General features: G+C 39.0%; 1 long non-coding RNA gene across 33 annotated transcripts in view; it reads left to right on the top strand.

The window, feature by feature from the left end:
- LOC141490503 (uncharacterized) overlaps nt 1–14,052 on the top strand; it is a 140,716-nt gene that overhangs the window by 83,891 nt on the left and 42,773 nt on the right. For 30 of the 33 annotated variants that reach the window (XR_012469236.1, XR_012469234.1, XR_012469226.1 and 27 more), the window contains exons 3-4: nt 5,679–5,819; nt 8,840–9,046. This is a non-coding gene — a long non-coding RNA (uncharacterized LOC141490503). Of the gene's footprint in view, nt 1–5,678; nt 5,820–8,839; nt 9,047–11,819; nt 11,974–12,190; nt 12,277–14,052 lie in introns of those variants that run through there. The other 3 variants (XR_012469223.1, XR_012469228.1, XR_012469231.1) reach the window with 3 other exon arrangements.

The raw sequence follows: 14,052 nt of genomic DNA, 5'->3' as shown, positions 1-14,052 counted from the left end.
ACAGATCCATATTGATCATGTTGTGAGAGATAAATCAGATCCAAACAGAAGAAAACATTAGAGAGAAATAAGACAACTTTTAAAAATTGAAGATAATAAGGTTTGGTCTTTATTTAAACTCCACAGTTCCTACTCTGGATATGGATAGTATTTTCTATCACAAGTCTTTTCAAATTGCTTTTAATTATTGTACTGCTGAAATGAACAAATCCATCATGGTCGATCATCATCCCCTGTTGTTAATGTGTATAAATTCTTGTTCTGCTCATTTCACTCTGCATCAATTCATGCATGTCTTTTCAGGTTTTTCTGAAATCTCATCCTTCATGATTTCTTATAGAACAATAGTGTTCCATCACATCCATAAACCACAATTTGTTATGTCATTCTCCAATTGATGGGCATCCCCTCAATTTCCAATTCTTTGCCATTGCAAAAAGATATTGAAGTACAATATCAATATTTGTGTAATCCCTGTATAGAAGGAGCCCTGAGAAACTCCTCAGAAATAGAACTTTGGCTGGTGCCTTTGGGTCTGAAAATAATCTGACAGGACCCAAATGCTTGACTCTGGGGGTCAGAGATATTCTATCAATTTGTCTAATATTCACAAAGCCCCCTTGTTAGCCTCATTATTTTGCTGTATCTGTAAAATTCTGGCTTCCTCCCAGGACATCCTCCCCTTCCCCAGATGTGGCTGGAACCATAAGACAGTAAGTTCCACTCCCTCAAACGTGTGGGAAGCCCATGAATATGTCACTCCCTCAGTCTCAGGAAATATGTTCAGATATAACACAGAGACCCTGACCCTTTCCCACTCTGTCTAGTCCCCTATCTATAGTGGACCATATGTTTACATATGTTTGTAGTAGTATGACAAGAAAATATACCTAACTGCTGTCTTTGCTTCTGGATGCTGCTTGCTCTCAGTACCCCTCCCTCCCAAAACACTATAAAAACCCTATCCCCTGAACACTCAGGGACTGTCTGATTTGAGTCCTCTTCATCCCCAGGAAGTCCCCAAGAAATTAAAGATCTTCAAACTTATCCAATTTTGGTCTCCGTCTTGCTCTTTGGGTTCAGCAATATGATGTGAATATTTTTGTACATGTGGGATTTTTACCCTTTCTTGTGATATCTTCTGGTTACTGACCAGTAGTGGTATTGCTGGATCAAAGAGTATGCACTTCTTTGTTACCCTTTGGACATCATTCCAAATTGCTCTCCAAAAAAGATTGGATCAGTTCTGAACCCCACCAACAAAGCATTAATGTCTCAATTTTCTCATGGTCCCTTCGACATTGTTCATTTTCCTTTGTAGTCATATTGGTCAATCTGAAAGGTATGAGATGGTAGGCACAGAGATGTTTTAATTTGCATTTCTCTAATCAAAACTGATTTAGATTAGTTTTTCATATGACTATAGATAGCTTTGATTTCTTCATCTGAGAATTGCCTTTACATATCCTTTGACCATTTATCAATTGGAGAATGACTAGTTTTATATAAATTTGACTCTTTTATCTGTATATTTTAAAATTATATATATATTATATTAAAATTATACATATTTTAAAATGAGTCCTTTGTCAGAAATACTAGTAATAAAAATTATTTCCCAACTTACTAGATTCTTTTTAATCTTAATTACAATAGTTTTGTTTTTAATAATATTCATTAGCTCTTCTTAGGTCATAAACTGCTCCCCTTTCAATAGATCTAACAGATAAACTCTTCCTTGTTCCCCTAATTGGCTTGTAATAACACCATTTATGTCTAAATCCTATATTCATTTCAAATTTATCTTGGTATAAGATGTGAAATGTTGATCTATGCTTAGTTTCTGCCATAACATTCCATTTTACCCAGTAGTTTTATTAAAGAATGAATTTTTATCCCAGAAGCTGGAATCTTTGGGTTTATTAAAGTGTAGATTACAATTGTCATTTACTGTCATTTGTTTTGATGACTGCTGCTTTTTGATATAATTTTAGGTCTGGTATGGCTAGGCTACCTTCCTTTGCATTTTTTTTTTCATGAATTCCCTTGATATTCTTGACCTTTTGGTCCTCTGTATGAATTTAGTTATGGTTTTTCTAGCTCACTAAAATATTTTTTTGGAAGTTTCATAAGACACTGAATAAGTAATTTAATTTAGGTAGAATTTTCATTATTATTCCTTTGGCTTGGCTTACTCATGAGAACTTGATATTTTCTCAGTTATTTAGATCAGATTTTATTTGTGTGAAGTGTTCTATACTTGTTTTCATAAAAGTTTTTGAGTCTGCCTTGGCAGGTAGACTTGCAAGTATTTTATGTTATCTGAGGTTATTTTAAATGAGATTTTCAACCTCTTGTTGCTGTATTTTATTAGTAATATGTAGACATGCTGTGGGGCTTATCACATATTCTTCTAAAATTGTTAACTATTTCCAGTACTTTTTTTTGTAATATATTTTTTTAATTTTTTTTATTCTCATTTTGTACAAATTATTTTTACATTAATAAAATATTCTTGTTTACAAGTAAACAAAATACCCTCCCCCCCCCTGAATATAGATAGACTTGTTTGGGCAAAAAAAAAAGTAAAGGGGAGAGAAAAAAATTAAAATTAAAAAAATAATAGTAATAATTGTAGGTATGGCCAGGTGGTGCAATGGACGAAGCAGCATCCCTGGAGCCACGAGCACCCGAGTCCATATCCAGCCTCGTAAACCCAACAATCACCCAGCCATGTGACAAGGAAGCCACCCAATCCTCACTGCCCTGCAAAAACCAAAAGAAGGAAAAAAAAAGACCCAAAATAAAATAAAATAGTAATAATAGTAGGGGTGGCTGGGTGGCCGACAGAGCATTGGCCCTTGAGCCAGGAGCACCTGGGTCCAAATCCGGCCCCAGACACCCAAAGATCACCCTGCTATGTGGCCCCAGGCAGGCCACCCAGCCCCACTTGCCATGCACTCTCTCCCAAATAATAATAACAAAAAATGTGCTTCAGTCTTTGTTCCAACACCAACAACTCTGTCACGGGTGGATCACATTCTTTATGATAAGTCCATCACAAAAGTTACTTCCATATTTTTCCAACGTTGCCATTGCTGATCGCAACTCCCTCCTTTCTTATTTCTCCACTGCCATGTACTATATTTTCTCTCTCCTTTCACTCTGACTCTGCTGTAGGGTCACTGAGTGGTGCAGCAGACAGATCCCTGGTCCTGGGGCCAAGAAGCCCTGAGCCCCCATACCACCCCTTAGGCCCAGAATCCACCTGACCTTATGGTCCTGGGCAGGCCTTCCAATCCCAGCCCCTTGCAAGAAGTAAAAAAGAAAATGTGTTATATCTGACCACTCTCCCCCCATGGTCCATCCTCTCCTCCTTTATTCACATCCCCACCCCTTCCCCCCCTGCTCCCCCCTCCTTCTTACTCCAGATGTCTATAACCCATTGAGTATATTTGCTGTTTCCTCTCCTAGCCATCTCTGATGAAAGCAAAGGTTCCCTCATTCCCCCTTGCCTCCCTGCTTCCATATCATTGCAATAGCTCATTGTAATAAAAAAATCTTATTATGTGAAATATCTTGGACTATTCCCCCTCTCCTTTTTCTTTCTCCCATTACATTTCCCTTTTTTCTATTGACTCCATTTTTACACCATATTTTATCTTTGAATTCAGCTTTCTCCTGTGCTTCAACTATAAAAGCTCCCTCTACCTGCTCTATTAACTGAGAAGGTTCATATGAGTATTATCAGTGTCATTTTTCTATGCAGGAATACATGCAGTTCATCATTAAGTCCCTCACATTTTCCCCTTCTCCTCCAATCTCCATGCTTCACCTGAGTCCTGCATCTGAAGATCAAACCTTCTGTTCAGCTCTGGCCATTCCAAAAGGAACATTTGAAATTCCCCTGGTTCATTGAAAGTCCATCTTTTTCCCTGGAAGAGGACATTCAGCCTTCCTGGGTAGTTCATTCTTGGCTGCATTCTAAGCTCTTTTGCCTTCCAGTATATTGTATTCCAAGCCCTATGAGCTTCCAAAGTAGTTGCTGCTAAGTCCTGTGTGATCCTGACTGCAGCTCCACGATATTTGAACTGTGTCCTTCTGGCTGCTTGTAATATTTTCTCTTTGACTTGGGAGTTCTGGAACTTGGCTATAATATTCCTAGGGGTTGTTTTTTTGGGATCTCTTTCTCGGGGGGATTGGTGGATTCTCTCCATTTCTATTTTGCCCTCTGCTTCTAGAATATCAGGGCAATTTTCCTGTAGTAATTCTTTGAAAATGATGTCAAGGCTCTTTTCCTGATCATGACTTTCAGGTATTCCAATAATTTTTAAATTATCTTTCCTAAGTCTGTTTTCCATATCAGTTCAGTTGTTTTTTCAATGAGATGTTTCATATTTTCTTCTAATTTTTCATTTTTTTGGTTTTGAAGTATTGAGTCCTGGTTTCTCATAAATTCATCAATCTCCCTGAGTTCTATTCTTTGTCTGAAGGATTTGTTCTCCTCAGAGAGTTTTCTTATCTCTTTTTCCATCTGGCCAATTTTGCTTTTTTAAAGCATTCTTCTCCTCAATAACTTTTTGAACTGTTTATCCATTTGACCTAAGCTGGTTTTTAGCATGCTATTTTCTTCAGCATTTTTTTGGATTTCCTTGACTAGGCTGCTGACTTCATTTTCATGTTTTTCCTGCATCTTTCTCATTTCTTTTTCCAGTTTTTCTTCTAACTTCCTCATTTGATTTTCAAAGTCTTTTTTGAGCCCTGTCATAGTCTGAGTCCAATTTCTGTTTTTCTTGGAGTCTTTAGATGCAGGAGCTTGTGCTTCCTCATCTTCATACTGAGTATTTTGATCCTTCTTGGGCTCATATGCAAAATATTTCTCAATGGTGTTCCTCTTTTTTTCTGCTTGTTCATTTTCCCAGCCTGGGCCTGTTTTTGGGGTGCTTCCTGAGCTTTTGGGACACTCCCACAAGGGTCTCAATGTATGAGGCTCTATCTTCCCTCCTGGTCTGTGAATGACCATATGCACCCCCCTCCCCCACCACAGGGCTGAGGTGGAGGGGGCCCCTGCTGTTCTATGGGGGGCCTAGACTTCGATCAGTGATCAGGATCTGAATGTGGTCAGAGCCCCAGAGTCCTGTTCCAGAGACAGAGCTCTGCAGTCTCTGTCTTCACTCCCCTCCCTAGGTTCAATGGGCTCATGGCCTGGGGGCTCCTGTTTCCTGGATTCAGCTGTGCTGGCCAAGTTGCTCTCTGTGTGCCCTGAGGGCTGGGCTTCATGTGCTTGCTCTGGCAGTGGTCCCCCGCTGTTCCCCCAATTTGTACCTTGTGCTCCCTGGGGCGTAGCTCATGAAACTCCTCCACAGCTCACAGCAGCTTCCAGCACCCTAGGGTTGCCTCCAGTAGGCTGAAGTTCTTTCGCTTTATCGGGCCACCCCTCTGGTGGGCTGCCTCTCCAACCCCGGGGAACAGAGCCTTTCTGCTCTTTTCCAGGTTACCTTGAGTAGGAGAACTGCCTCATTGGGTCCCTCTATGGGTTCTGTCTCTCAAAAATTTAGTTAGAGTCCTTAGCTTATAAGTTTTGTGAAAGAGTGCCTAAGACATGATTGGTTCTTGCCCCCTGCATTAGAATCTTTTGCTCTCTATTATTCATACATTGTATTTGCTATGTTTTTCAGTCTTAAGGATTCACTGAGCTGAAGAATGAACCTCTCCACCCAAGAGTCTGGGGCTACATGTGTATACCTGCTTGGACACTATTGTTGATCAGGAGTGAGATGACAGTTGTCCTGAGGAGCCATTTGAGAGGGATAAGCAAGGTATGAGAGAATGCTACTTTTCTTGGATGAAAATGGAGATATTGAAGGTGTCAAGCCAAGTTATTCCAATAAATCAAGGTGACAAGGGTAGAAGAACTGAATAAAGTAACAACTGCAGAATAACAGGCGATAGATGACCACTACTAATTCAGGATCCCATAGAGATGTTAAAAAAGGAAAAGAATCTATTTGGACAGAAATATTTCTCACACTGTTGTCTTGGCTAATACTTGGAAACTGAAGGAATGCTCAGCAACTGAGAAAACGGTTGAACGAATTGTGTTATGTGAATGTGCTAGAATATTCTGCTATAAGAAATGCCATGCAGATTGTGATTTCAGGAAAACCAGGAAAGACTGAAAGTGATAAAAATTTAAGCAGAGCCAGGAGAACTTTGTAAACAGTATCAGCAATATTGCGTGATGGTTACCTGGGAATGATGTATTTAATTTCAATAAGACAAAGTCTCATCTGCTTTTAAGATTTTTCAATTTCAACCTTTTGTGAGATTGAATTTACGTAGGTTAGTCTACTAAGACCCTTCATTGTAGTCTTACCCTCTACTTCCTTCATAGCACTTAGGTTCACCCCCAAACTTCTTATTTTCTCATCCTTCCCATTCAAGTCTGTCTCACAGTCTTTTGAAATTGCTTCTTTACTATTAAGTACAGGGTTTGTTCACATTCTAAGATAGAATACAACTTTGGAATGGAAAGATTTGAGAATCTTGTGTGATTTAAGGGGAATTAGTTAATTTCACTGGGTCACAGATTCTTTATCTATCTCACAAAGTGGTTGTCCATTTGGACTTGTAGAATCCTTTCTCTATATCCCACAATCCAGTGATGTCAAGATTCCCTGTGATGAGAAATGAAGGAAGGGAAGCAGTAAGTTTCTGAGTAGAGTCATGGTGTTTAAGGGCAAGGCTTCCCAAGAGAGATCATTGACCTAAGAGGAATTAGGATTAAGGGAGAGAAGAAATTAGTCCTCCAGTTTGAGGAGCCCTTGATTTGTTGGTTCCTTTGGTAGGAAGAGATAGATGCTTGATAGAGAATACCTCTGAGTGGGCAAGAATCCTAAGAAGTTCTGGTTTTCAGGACTACTTCATATGAGGAGCCTGTTGTTGATTTATGACAATCATTCTGATGAAGATGTTTATGGTTTAGAGTTCTTCAAGCTCAGTAGGAGTCAACAAGATGTGATGTTAATGGTATCGATATGGTATGAGTTAATGGTATCGATATGGTATGAGTTAATGGTATCGATGGGGGCTTGTTTTAGGAGCATAATTTCTGGAAATAAGCAGTTGTATATGCTCAGTGGATGGGGTTTGGAGTTAGAACACCTGAGTACAGATTCAGATGCTGTGTGACTGGGAACAAGTAACTTAAACCCTTCTTCCCTCAATTTTCTCAATTGTCAAAGGAGTCATCAAAGTACCAATTTCACCTATTTTCTGAGCTGCTTATATTGAAAGACCATTGTCTGTCACATAGGAGCTTGGAGAACTCCTTATTCACTTCCTTCCTCCTTTGACTTCTGCTGTTTAGGCCCCTTGCATATTATTGAGTTGAGTTTTTAGAAGAATACTTATAGAACATGTTGAAGAGCTAAAGATTCTATGGAGGAGGAAAATTGAAAAGATAAAAGCAGTCCATGAGGAGGTTCCATTTAATGGTCAGATGAAAGAACATTAGACATTGAGTCTAGAGTGGAGAAGGCAGGAGAATATGTGACAGTTATTTTTATGTGGAAGAGGGTTTGGCAGCATTTGGACCTAATGGACAAACTAGGAACAATACAAATGGGCACCTGCAAAGAGTAAGGGGGTATGAAGTCAAAATAAATCACAAAAATTATTCATTTCCTTTAGGAGGATTGACTCCCTCAGGATATAGAGTTGATTCCTTCTCACTGCAAAACCTTAAGCTAAGGTGAGAGAAACACTTGGTTGTATTGTAGGCCTGCATTTTCTGTTATTGTTTGGGCTCAAGGAACACTGAGGTCTCTTGGAATTCTAATAGTCTATGATATCTTGGCAGCCTAGGTCATCACCCTTCTCAAGTAAGATGAAGCTATTGAGGTATTTTTGCTAGGATCTGAAGGGGAGACCTTATCTCCTATTTGAATGCAATATAACACATTAAAGACTTTAGAAACTTTTGAGTTTTTATTCTCCTAATCCCTTTACCTTACTCTGCTACTCTTCTTTGTTTCAAAAGTCCATACAATGAAAGACAGAGGCAGAGATTTTCCCCTTCACTGAAGAGACAATTTTTATAAGACTTTTCAGTGTACACTCTTTCTTCCAATTACTTTTCTTCTCCAGGTACAAACTATGAACTTTTGTAGCTAATTGTTTTTCTATCTACCTTCAGTTCAAATGCTGTGACTTAAAACATCTTTGTTGGGGACCCTGTTTTAAGGAGAGCTACCTTACTAATACATTTCTTTTTTTGGTTTACTTGCTTGTTTGCTCATTCCTTTGTTTTTTTCCCAGTTATATGAAGAGATAATTTTCACCTTTTATATTTTAAGATTTTTTTTTTCTGAGCCCATGAAATAAATAATTTTAATATCTATTTTGCTAAGATTTTTTTTCATTCTACATTTTTCTACCTCCCTTCCTGGTCTCTCACCTCGACTTTATAACAAGCAATATAAGTTTTACATGACTGTACTATTGAAACAAGTTATGTTGTGAAAGAAGAATCAGAGCAAGAAGGAAAATAATGCCATACGAGGGGAAAAACTATAAAACATCAAAAAACGTTTTATATTTTGATGATAAGTAGAGTTTGATGTCACTATGCAGATCCCATTTTTCTTGGATGTGTATGGCATTTTTCATCACAAGTCTTTTTGAACCATCTTTGATCTCTGCATTCCTGTGAAGAGGTTGATCATCACACAAAGTTGCTATTGCTGTGTGCAGTGTTGTCCTCTTTCTTCAACTTTCATTCAGCATCAGAGTTCTTTGCTCTCAATCATTCATACTTTGTATTTTTTATATTCATCAGCCTCAAGGAGTCCCTGAAATGAAGAGTGAACCTTTCTACCTAAGAGTCTGGGAGTACATGTCAATCCCCACTTGCTCAACCTTGGTGATCAGGAGTGAGATGACACTTGTCCTGAGGAGGCCATTTGAGAGAGAAAAGCAAGGAATGAAAGAGCATTATTTTTTTTGGTTAACACTTCTCTCTCACTTCCCATTTAAAGAAAACAATGTAAGTTAGACATGTATAACTATATTAACTTTATTTCCAGAAAAGTTCTATTATGAGAGAAGAATCAAAACAGTAAGGAAAATAACATTATGAGAGGAAAAAAAGAAAACATAAAAGAAGTTGTAAACTGTTAAGATTGTATGTATTGATCTGCATCCAGACTCTATCTTTGTCTAGATATGGATGGCATTTTCCATCACAAGCCTTTTAGAACTGACTTTGATCACTTTGTTGCATTCCTGAGGTGACGCGTTCCTGAGATGATGCATTCCTGAGTTTATCATAGCTGATCATCACACAATGTTGCTCTTGCTGTGTACAATGTTGACCTGATTCTGCAACCTGATTCCTTACATGGCAAATGTGGGCATGCCCATTAATTGTGGTGTGGCTGACGAAATTGGGGACTATGAATGTAAGAGAATATTGTGCTACGAGAAAAAACATGCAGAAGATGATTAAAGGAAAACCTGGAGCAACTTAAACTGGAACAAATTTGATTGAGCAGAATCAGGAGACCACTGTCCACAGTAATAGCAATATTGTCTGATAATTAACTGGGATTGACATACCTCTTTTCAACAATACAAAGTCCTATCCACTGGTTAGGATTTCTTATTTCCAACCATTGGTGAAATTGAATTTACATAAGCCTGTTCAACATAGTCTTACCTCTCACTTCCTTCATCACATTTATCTTTACCCCAAAACTTACTAATTTCTCATATTTCCCATTCAGAGTCATGGAATTTAAGGCCAAGTCTGCCCAGGAGAGAACATTGATCCATGATGAGTATACCTTAAGGGAGAGAAGGAACCAGTTCCCTAGTTTGAAGAGCCCTTGATTTTTTGGTAACTTTTGGGGAGAGAGAGAGAGAGAGAGAGAGAGAGAGAGAGAGAGAGAGAGAGAGAGAGAGAGAGAGAGAGAGAGAGAATTCCTCTGGGTGAGGAAGAATCCCAAGAAGCCTGGTTTTCAGAACTAGGTCATATGAGGATTCTGTCCATGATGGATGGCAATCATTTTGCTGAAGATGTCTATTTTTATGGGCCTAGAATCTCAGTTTGAGACAACAAGGCACCACAACCCCAAAAGTTAATGGTATCAATGGGGGCTTGCCTTAGGAGCATAATATGTGGAATAAGCTGTTCTGGATACTCAGGAGTAGGGGATAGAGCAATGGGTTTGTAGTTAGAACACCTGAGTTCAGATTGAGATACTGAGGGACCCTAAGGAAGTAACCTAAATGCTGTCTTAGTATTCTCAACTATAAAATGAGGATCAGGAAAGCACTAATTTCACATATTTTATATTGAAAGTTCAGTGTCTATCACATAGGAACTTTTAGAAATACGTATTCCCCTCCTTTCTCCATCTGCTATTTAGGCCCATAGTATATATTTGAGTTGAGTTTAAAAGAATATTTAGAAAGTATATTGAGAAGCTGAAGACTCTGTAGTGGAAGAAAATGGAAAGAGTTCCATGAGGATGTACCATTTAAGAGTCAGGTCAAAGAATCTCAGGCATTGAGTCTAGAGTGGTGAAACCAGGAGCATTTGCCAAAGTTTATGTGATTTGAAAGGTTGGCATGTATAAGAGGTATGACAGTGTTTGAGCCCAATGGTCAAAAATAGAAACAATCAGAAGGGTCAACCTGCAAAAAGTCAAAGCTAAAAAATTAAAACAAGTAACATATTATTTATTTCCTATAGAAGGATGGACTCCATCAGGATGAATAGTTGATTACTTCTCACTAGAAAATTTTAACTAAGGTGAGATAATCACTTTTTGCATTGTAGTCCTGGATTTTTAGTTATTGCTTGGGCAAAAGAAAAACTGAGATCTGTCTGTATTCTAATATTCTATGACATATTGGTATCCTGGATCCCCAAGCATCTCAGGTCTTTTAACTCTCATCTGAAGGGAAGACATGCTCTCCTGTCTGATCCCTTTATACTCTTATCAGAGACCTTAGATACTTTTGAGTATTTATTCTGCTAGTAACTTTAACTTAATCTCTGCAACTCTTCTTTGTTTCAAAGGTATGTAAAAACTGGATACAACACTTTCCTTGCCTGGAATTTCATTAGTATTGAGCTAGGAATGGTCCTGAGATCCAAAAGTGAGTTTTGGAAAAGCAGAAGTGCACAGATTACTGTGCCTTTTCTGGGATAAAAAAATGGAAATGGCCTAACATTAGAAGAAAAGCAGAAAGGGAGAAATAAAGAATGTAGTAGAATATTTTGAAGGAAACAAGGTGGTTGTATTAGAGAACATGTCCAATTGAAATGTGAAAGTGAACAATGTAGAAGACAGGGGACATAGAAACCTGATGGACCAGCTGATCACATATCCAATGAGTTTCTGGTAGAAGGATTTTCTTTTTTTTTTTTAAAGAAAGATTTTATTTTGAATTTTACAATTTTTTCCTAATCTTTCTTCCCTCTCCCCCCTCCCCCCCAGAAGGCTTGACATTGTTTCCATAGTATGCAATGATCTGAGCTGAATGTGATGAGAGAGAAATCATATCCCCAAGGATGAAACATAAAGAGTGATATATAGCAGAATTACAATAACATTTTTTTTTCTAGAAAGCAGAAGGGATGGGAATTCAGGGAGGATTTTCTTTTTACAGCTCAACACTGGAGAAGACTAATTTTTATAGTCTCCCCTTCAGATACAAGCAAATGAACTCAACACTTCCATCTTGTTGTTTGAGAAGTTGGTGACCTAGGATACCAAGATGTCACAGAATGTTAGAATTCAAAGAGCCTTCAATGTTCCTTTAGACCAACCAGTAACAGAAATGGCAGTTCTACAATACAACCTAGTAATTATCTCACCTTGCCTTACAGTTTTCTAGTGAGAAGGAATCAGCTATTTATCCTGATGGAGTACAACCACCAATAGGAAAGGAATAATTTTTGAGGTTAGTTTTGACTTCATACCCATTTATTCTTTGCAGAATGCCCATTTTTACTGCTCCTATTTGGTCCATTGGGTCCAAATATTGCCAAACCCTCTTCCACATACCAACCTATCAAACTATATGAAGATAATTGTCACAAATGAGAACCTTCTCCTCCCTAGACTCAGTTTCTAAGATTCTTTCATCTGACCATTTTCATAAACCTTGATGCTATCAGGTCTTGGTCAGATCCCTGGAGTTGTTGGGCAACAAGCACCATGTCGACTGATCTTCTACCCTTTCTGAAGCCACACTGGTTCTCAGGTAGGTGACTGTCATCCAGGTGAAGAATCAGCCTATTGACAAGTAATCTGGCAAGAATCTTGCCAGCAATGTTTAAAAGAGAAACACCCCTGTGATTGTCACAGAACAATCTTTTCCCTTTCACTTTATAGAGGTAAAATATATAGATAGATCTATTGGCTCTTGTGTTGTCTATGAGTGTGTGCCTGTTCCATGCACCGATGGCATGTGTAATCTTCTTTGAAGAAGATATTTTCGATCTTTTTCTGTCTCAACCATACTATGGGATCCCTGTCTGCTGAGACAATCAGGCCAGGGTTAGGTAAGCAGACAGTTTTTAGCGCTTTTCTAGCCCCTTCCATACACCATGAGGTGAACAGTATGATCCCTCAAAGGGCTGCTCAGTCACCCAGAGGGCTACTTTCAGTAGGGAAAGGACCCTATGGCCTGGGGTGCCTCTGTGCAGGATTGTGACTACAGCTTCCAGTGTGCTTCATCACTTGTTTGTATTCCAAGGACTTTGAAAGAATGTTTGTGTTTTGGGCGATATTTTTTGATGAGTACGTAAATTGGATTTAACTGAAGTAGAGTCGTATGAAGTCTTTGGCATCACACTCTCTTCCAAAGTCATCATGATCCCGTGGAGCCACAAATGAGAGTTTGGTGGCTCAGGCAGACATCAAAGGTGGAAAGTAACCCTGAAAAGGCTAGGCAGCTCCCTATCAGGAAAGCAGAACAGCAGAGGGCAGCAGAGAAGAGCAGGTGGCAGCAAGAGAGCAGCAGAGAAATGCAGAGGGAAGCAGAACTGCAGAAGACTGCAGAGGGCAACTGAGTATTTCAGAGAACTGCAGAAGGACCCAGAGGCTGCCAGAGGGAGACAGAAGAGCAGAGAAGTGCAGAAGGCAGCAGAAGACTGCAGAGGGCAGCAGAGAACTTTAGAGGACAGCAGAGAATTGCAAAGGGCCCAGAGAACTGCAGGGTGATGGTTGGTTCTTTTCCTTCCTTATTGAAGAGTACTAAAATGATGTCATTAAGCTTGAGACTAATCCCAGACTGTCCAACTGTGGCTGATCAGACCAATCAACCACAGTGTGGGTACAAATCATTCTTGTGAACACCCAGGGTACTCTTTCTAGTACTATATATATATCAAATTTCCTTTGAGCTACAGCCATTCTGCTCTTCTCATTGCACACAGCCCTCTCTCTGAGGAAAGCTTGTCATGTTGGGCAGTCCTGGGCCAGTGTCTCCTATGTCGTACTCTCAATTCGAATGTTCTTGATAGAGTCCTTCAGGGTGTCCAGGCATTGCTTCTTCTATCCCCTTGTGAATGCTTGTCCTTTGTGAGTTCTCCATAAATTAGTCTTTTTTGGTAAGAGTGTTTCTGGCCTTCCAACAATAATTTTTATAAAGTGTGCATCAGATTTGGAAGGGTTATATTTTTTTCTGTGTATTTTGTTTTGTTTCCTCTGCCTGGGGCTAATATAGTCCATCACTAGTCAAATACAGTTGTCTTAGTTCTCTGGACTGTTGAGAGGAGTTGCTTCCATCAAGGTTGTTCATCTCATAATGTTGTCTATGCATACACTGTGCTCTTGGCTCTATGCCTTTTGCTCAACATCAGATCCTGTAATTCATTCCAGGCTTCTCTAGAGTCTGACCATTTATGGTTTCTTATAGAACAGTAATATTCCATAGTATTCATGTACCATAACTTGTTTAGCCATCCCCCAATGGATGGGCATCCCCTCAATTTCCAATTCTTTGCCACTACCAAAAGAGCACCTATGAATATTT

The sequence above is a fragment of the Macrotis lagotis genome, chromosome 6 (genome assembly GCF_037893015.1).
Source record: "Macrotis lagotis isolate mMagLag1 chromosome 6, bilby.v1.9.chrom.fasta, whole genome shotgun sequence".
NCBI classification, from domain to species: domain Eukaryota; kingdom Metazoa; phylum Chordata; class Mammalia; order Peramelemorphia; family Peramelidae; genus Macrotis; species Macrotis lagotis.
This window is presented reverse-complemented; position numbering and strand designations above follow the sequence as displayed.